This window comes from Palaemon carinicauda, chromosome 26 (genome assembly GCF_036898095.1).
Source record: "Palaemon carinicauda isolate YSFRI2023 chromosome 26, ASM3689809v2, whole genome shotgun sequence".
In the NCBI taxonomy this organism is placed as follows: domain Eukaryota; kingdom Metazoa; phylum Arthropoda; class Malacostraca; order Decapoda; family Palaemonidae; genus Palaemon; species Palaemon carinicauda.
Genome location: NC_090750.1, coordinates 87,659,113 through 87,666,612, shown reverse-complemented (window position 1 = coordinate 87,666,612; position 7,500 = coordinate 87,659,113). Strand labels below are relative to the sequence as shown.

The window sequence follows — 7,500 nt, the reverse complement described above, 5'->3', positions numbered from 1 at the left end:
CGAACGGAGAAATTAAAGAGCCCAAGGGGGCGAGGGGGAGGAGACCCCCTCCCCTTTCCCTTCAATCATCTAAGTCTGTTCCCGCCCCAATCTCTCTCTCTTTCTCTCTCTCTCTCTCTCTCTCTCTCTCTCTCTCTCTCTCTCTCTCTCTCTCTCTCTCTCTCAAATAGACCATAAAAAGTGTTTGACCCATAGTAAAAACACGATATATAATTAGATTAAATATCAAGCTGTATATACGGAACTGTTATTGCATATTAATTAATAATATAAAAACTTCAAATTAATGAACATCGACATTCAGGCTGCACATAAATAAATATGGGGTTCAGCCATACATCATCATCACCATCAACGTTGTCGTAAGAAAGTAAACGATAAGCATGTCATTTGATATATATATATATATATATATATATATATATATATATATATATATATATATATATATATATACACACACATTTCAATAATATGCTACAAGACATAAACGAAAAAAAAAAATCCCTACCTGGCCTGCAACATTGACCTTTGATGCAATCTCCAGTAAGGAGGAAAAAAATGTTTCGTTAGGTGATGACATTCGCTTCATATAAAGGAAGAGGAAAATAATATGAATAAAAGCGTAGTTGGCGTGAAAAAAATCTTATACAAACACACACATACACGAGTCAATTCATCTAACAGGAGGGCTCTTTGCTAATAAACTCAACCTCCATTTCCATAAGTTTGGCACTAACAATCCTTCATACAAATGCACCTTGGCTTCCATACACACCCCAAAGCCCTTTCTGAATGGTGGTGGCCGATGTGGTAACGTCCCTGACTGGTGAACGCCAGACTGAGGTTCGAGTCCCGCTTAAACTCGTTAGTTTCTTTGGTCACTGCAACCTCACCATCCTTGTGAGCTAAGGATGGGGGTTTGCCGGAGCATACAGGTCTATCTGCCGAGTCATCAGCAGCCATAGCCTGACCCTCCTTGGTCCTAGTTTGGGTGGAGAGGAGGCTTGGGCGCTGATCACATGTATATATGGTCAATCTCAAGGGTATTGTCCTGCTTGCTAGGGCAAAGTCACTGTCCCTTGCCTCTGCCATTCATGAGTTAATTTTAAACCTTTAAACCAACTGCCTTCTGCGTTTCACCTATTTAGCGACTAGTATCTTCTCCCTTCCAACCAACATCCCTTTTGTTTACACCCAAACAACAAAACAATTAGATGGCGCTATAAGGTGAAGGATAATATGGAGAGAAGAGGTTTGGCCCTAGCTTGAGTGGAGAGGGGGCATGGGCGCTGATCATATGTATATATGGTCAGTCTCTAGGGCATTGTCCTGCTTGTTACGGAAATATCACTGTCCCTTGCCTCTAAGACAGTCATGAGTAGCCTTTAAATCCTTAATAGTATAAGAGGCGCAGATTTTACGAAAGATGAAGAAAAGCAAAGTTTTTTCAAAAGGCGTGGAAAAGTTCTGGAAAGTCAGGGCCGTGACAACCCCGAAGCAGTGCTCTATAAGGTTGACCTGGTAATGTTTTCAGAGTAGGACCATGACTATTTTCAGTATAGGCCTTCATACAATATTCAGCAGTTTAAAAGTTTACAGGCCGCTCGTGAATGGCAGAGGCAAAGGACAGTGACATTGCCCTAGCCAGCAGGACAATGCACTAGAGACTGAACATATACATATGATCAGCGCCCAATACCCTCTTCATCAAAGCTGGGACCAAGGACTGAGGACTCAGCAGATAGACCTATAGGCTCCTCAAAACCACCCATCCTTAACTCACAAGGATGATGAGGTTGCAGCGACCATATGAACTAACGAGTTTGAGCCGACTCGAACCCAAGTCTGGGGATCTCCGGGAAAGGACATTACCAACAGGCCACCACAACCCTTAGAAGTATAAATGTGGCAGTGACCAGAGTCTCGACCCACCTACTTAAAGTTTTATTTTCGAAATTCATTTCTCCCAATGTTAAAAATTTTGAAAGTTTTATTTTCAAAATTCGTTTCTCTCAATGTTAAAAATGTTGAAAGTTTTATTTTCGAAATTCGTTTCTCCCAATGTTAAAAATGTTGAAAGTTTTATTTTCGAAATTCGTTTCTCCAAATGTTAAAAATTTTGAAACTTTTTATTTTCGAAATTCATTTCTCCCAATGTTAAAAATGTTGAAAGTTTTATTTTCAAAATTCAATTCTCCCAATGTTGAAAATGTTGAAAGTTTTATTTTCGAAATTCGTTTCTCCCAATGTTAAAAATGTTGAAAGTTTTATTTTCAAAATTCATTTCTCCCAATGTTGAAAGTTTTATTTTCGAAATTCGTTTCTCCCTATGTTAAAAATGTTGAAATTTTATTTTCAAAATTCATTTCTCCCAATGTTGAAAATGTTGAAAGTTTTATTTTCGAGATTCGTTTCTCCCAATGTTAAAAATGTTGAAAGTTTCATTTTCGAAATTCATTTCTCCTAATGTTGAAAATGTTGAAAGTTTTATTTTCGAAATGCATTTCTCTCAATGTTGAAAGTTTTATTTTCGAAATTCATTTCCCCCAATGTTAAAAATATTGAAAGTTTTATTTTCGAAATTCATTTTTCCCAATGTTAAAAATGTTGAAAGTTTTATTTTCGAAATTGACTTCCCCCAATGTTAAAAATGTTGAAACTTTTTTCGAAATTCATTTTTCCCAATGTTAAAAATTTTGAAAGTTTTATTTTCGAAATTGATTTCTCCCAATGTTAAAAATGTTGAAAGTTTTATTTTCGAAATTAATTTCTCCCAATGTTAAAAATTTTGAAAGTTTTATTTTCGAAATTCACTTCCCCCAATGTTAAAAATGTTGAAACTTTTTTCGAAATTCATTTCTCCCAATGTTAAAAATGTTGAAAGTTTTATTTTCGAAATGCATTTCTCTCAATGTTAAAAATGTTGAAAGTTTTATTTTCGAAATTCATTTCCCCAAATGTTAAAAATATTGAAAGTTTTATTTTCGAAATTAATTTTTCCCAATGTTAAAAATGTTGAAAGTTTTATTTTCGAAATTCACTTCCAACAATGTTAAAAATGTTGAAACTTTTTTCGAAATTCATTTCTCCCAATGTTAAAAATGTTGAATGAAATCAGCGTGCTGAAAAGAGATTGTCATACACCACTTCACCGCCCCCTCCCCCTCCCCCACCACTTACTCCCGTGGAGAGGTGGCCCTCCAAAGGCCTCTCTAAAGGCCTCTCCAAAGGACTGCTTTCACCTGGAGTCACGCATTCAACGGCGATATTTCTTTAAAAGTTGATTTTTTAACTTCAATTGAAAATCGAATGACTTCCACTTCCATCCTACTTACATTACATCTTGTTCTTGTCATTTATTTATTTCCTTATTTCCCTTCCTCACTGGGCTATTTTTCCCTATTGGAGCCCTTGGGCTTATAGCATCTTGCTTTTTCAACTGGGGTTGTAGCTTGGCTAATAATAATAATAATAATAATAATAATAATAGTAATAATAATAATAATAATAATACATTCACTTAAATACCTCTGCAAAAAGATTTTAAATTTTTGAATCCATAAAAAAAAAATTAATTACAGGGAGTGTAACATTAATTTTGTTCTTAGCTTGTTCTTATCATTTATTTATTTCCTTATTTCCTTTTCTCACTGGCCTATTTTTCCCTATTGGACACCTTGGGCTTATTGCATCTTGCTTTTCCAACTGGGGTTGTAGCTTGGATAATAATAATAATAATAATAATAATAATAATAATAATAATAATAATAATAATAATACCTCTGCAAAAAGATTTTAAATCTTTAAATCCATAAGAAAAAAAATTTAATTACAGGGAGTGTAACATTAATTTTGTTCTTATCTTGTTATCATTTATTTATTTCCTTATTTCCTTTCCTCACTGGGCTATTTTTCCCTATTGGAGCCCTTGGGCTTATAGCAACTTGCTTTTCCAACTGGGGTTGTAGCTTGGCTAGTAATAATAATAATAATAATAATAATAATAATAATAATAATAATAGTAATAATAATAATAATAAATACATTCCTTTAAATATCTCTGCAAAAAGATTTCAAATCTTCAAATCCATTACATTTTTTTAATTACAGTGAGTGTAACATTAATTTTCAAATATTACGAAAAAAAAACTTTTGCTTCAATATAAGTAATAGTTTATATTCTTTCCTCACAGGGTTATTTTCCCTTTTGGAACCCTTGGGGTTATAGCATCCTGCTTTCTAACTAGGGTTGTAGCTTAGCAAATAATAATAATAATAATAGTAGTAGTAGTAGTAGTAGTAGTAGTAGTAGTTTATTTAAAAACAATGCTAGGTGTTTTCAGGAGATTTTCTAAAACCAATTATCTCAATGCTATTTTTATTTCTCTTGACTTTTTTTTTTTTTTTCCTTGGCGTTTACTCATCCAGAATTCTAACTTTTTTCGGATTGAAGTAATGCACGAAAGTTTTTTTACCCTTCTCGCACGAACGAATTGAATTTACAATTTGAGCCATATTTGATTTTAATATTATACCTTCAGGTGATTTGATTTCCAAATTTTACTTAACGTAACCATTGTCTTTTTTTTTTTTATCTTTCATTAAACTCTAATTCTAAAGACCCTGTATATGAGGTGCAACTGGCGAAAAACACTGCAGTACCTAGATGGGCACTCAGTAGAGCACAGACCTCCGCCGCGGCAGCTTATTACTCGACCTTTTGCTTGACCTTGACCTGTGACCTTAACATGTATTAATTGGCGTGGATTTTCATACGCTCAAATATGAACCAAATTGGAAGTCTGTGACAATGATGTCCAAACTTGAGACTGATTTAGAACATTTTGCTTGACCGTGACCTTGACCTTCCAAAATTTAATCATTTTCAACTTTATACATAAAAGTTAATCCCTGTAATTTACATTACTCTACCATTAAAATTGTTGCAAGTAAGTTGTTCACAAACAAACAAACAAACACGAACTCACATAAACAGGGGGTAAAGCATAACCTCCCACCTTCGTTGGCGGAGGTAACAAGTAATGCCTACAGCGCACCACGAGTGGTGCACTGCAAATACTACCACAAGTGTGCTAATGGGTCATTTGACTGGCAATATAGTACTACAATAGATCCCTCTCTGGTTACGCCTCATTTTCCCTTTGCCTACACATACACCGAATAGTCTTGGATATTCTTTACACAGTCGCTCCTTTTCTTATACACCAAAAATTCTTCTTCGCTGTGGCCTGATTGGTAACGTCTCTGCCTGGTGTTTGCCAGTCGGGGGTTCGAGTCCCACTCAGACTCGTTAGTGCCATTAGTGACTGCAACCTTACCATCCTTGTGAGCTAAGGTTGGGGGGTTTGGGGGAGCCTATAGGTCTATCTGTTGAGTCATCAGCAGCCACTGCCTGGCCCTCCCTGGTCCTAGCTTGGGTGGAGAGGAGGCTTGGGCGCTGATCATATATGGTCAGTCTCTAGGCATTGTCCTGATTGCAAGGGAAATGTCACTGTCCCTTGCCTCTGCCATTCATGAGCGACCTTTAAACCTTTAAAGGGGTTAACTACTGCATCGTAATTGTACAGAGACTACTTTCCATTTGGTAAGGGTAGAAGAGACTCTAGCTATGAGAAGCAGCTTTTCTAGGAGTAGGACACTACAATATCAAACCATTGATCTCTAATCTTGGGTAGTGCCATAGAATCTGTACCATGGTCTTCCACTGTCTTGGATTAGAGTTCTCTTTCTTGAGGTAACATTTAGGCAAAGAGTTCGGTTTCCTTATTTCCTTTCCTTAATGGGCTGTTTTTCTTGTTTGAACCCTTGAGCTTATAGCATCTGGCTTTTCCAACTAGGGTTGTAGCTTAGCTAACAACAACAACAACAACAACAATAATAATAATAATAATAATAATAGGGAGGAATTGTGGGATGGACATAAAAACCCAGAAACAATAATCATAACTTGCAAGTCATCGTGTACATAAAAACACCCAGATACATAGTTAACATTCGAAACCTCATCAACCATCACGATAGAAAACACCTTACAAGCCGAAAGCAAATGAAGAAATAACAATAGTTATGTCGCAGAATACTGATTAGTCTCTTCCTCGAAGTGACACGTAAAAAAAATAACACGCTAACCCCAAACATCTACACAGTCTTGAACTTCGTGGTGTCCGATGTGGTAACGTCCCAGACTGGTGAACGCCAGACTGGGGGGTTCGAGCCCCGCTCAAACTCGTTAGTTCCTTTGGTCGTTGCAACTTCACCATCCCTGTGAGCTAAGGATGGGGGCTTCAAGGGAGCCTACAGCTCTATCTGCTGACTCATCAGCAGCCATTGCCTGGCCCTTCTTGGTCCTAGCTTGGGTAGAGAGGGGTTTGGAGTCTGATCATATGTATATATGGTCAGTCTCTAAGGCATTGTCCTGCTTGATAGGTCAATGCCACTGTCCATTGACACAGCCACTAATGAGCGGAATTTAAACCTTTAAAACAAAAGGGAGTTTCTCAAGATGATAACCTTTACTCGCTGATAATAATTGTAGTAATAATAATAATAATAATAAATGTACAAAGGAAATAATACGAGTTGTAACAAGTCGTGTTTACTACAAACAACAACACATCCCGTTGAATAATAAAGATTGTAAACCTGGTCTAATGCCAATCAATCAAAGATCTGAGTCAACCATATTGACAAATTACATTCACTTGCGGATGCACAATGCTGAGTACAAGAGAGAGAGAGAGAGAGAGAGAGAGAGAGAGAGAGAGAGAGAGAGAGAGAGAGAGAGAGAGATCGTTCAGACAAGAGAAAGAGAGATAGTTCAGTCAAGAGAGAGAGAGAGAGAGAGAGAGAGAGAGAGAGAGAGAGAGAGAGAGAAACACAATGTAGTACTGTACAAGAATCTCGCACACGCCTCAAACATTTCTTGGCCTATCAAAATTTACAAGATAGGTGTGTGTGTGTGTGTGTGTGTCAGAGATGGAAAGAAGGCCAATGGACAAAAGGCCAATGCCAAACACGAACGGTGTAAAAGGCTTGACAATGGAGACTCGTGAAGTCAAAGGAAGGACGGATGAACGCGCAGAATTTTAATCAAACCAACAGATGTATATGTCTAGGCATTCACAGGGTGTGAAATAGGAAACGAGGGGGGGGGGAGCGGGGTTGGCAGAAGGAAAAGAAATACTGCGGCGAGGAAGAGGAAAGATATGAAAAATATGCTATGGGGTTTTTTAATTGTATTAGTAGTAGTAGTAGTAGTAGTAGTAGTAGTAAGAAGTGGTGTAGTAGTAGTAGTAATAGTAATAGTAATAAGAGGTGTAGTAGTAGTAGTAGTAAGTAAGAGGTGTAGTAGTAGTGGTAGTAATAGTAAGAGGTAGGGTAGTAGTAGTAGTAGTAAGAGGTGGGGTAGTAGTAGTAATGAGAGAGAGAGAGAGAGAGAGAGAGAGAGAGAGAGAGAGAGAGAGAGAATTTAACCTA

General features: G+C 37.0%; 1 protein-coding gene across 1 annotated transcript in view; it reads right to left on the bottom strand.

The window, feature by feature from the left end:
- Polr2H (DNA-directed RNA polymerases I, II, and III subunit Rpb8) overlaps positions 1-7,500 on the bottom strand; it is a 367,939-nt gene that overhangs the window by 179,506 nt on the left and 180,933 nt on the right.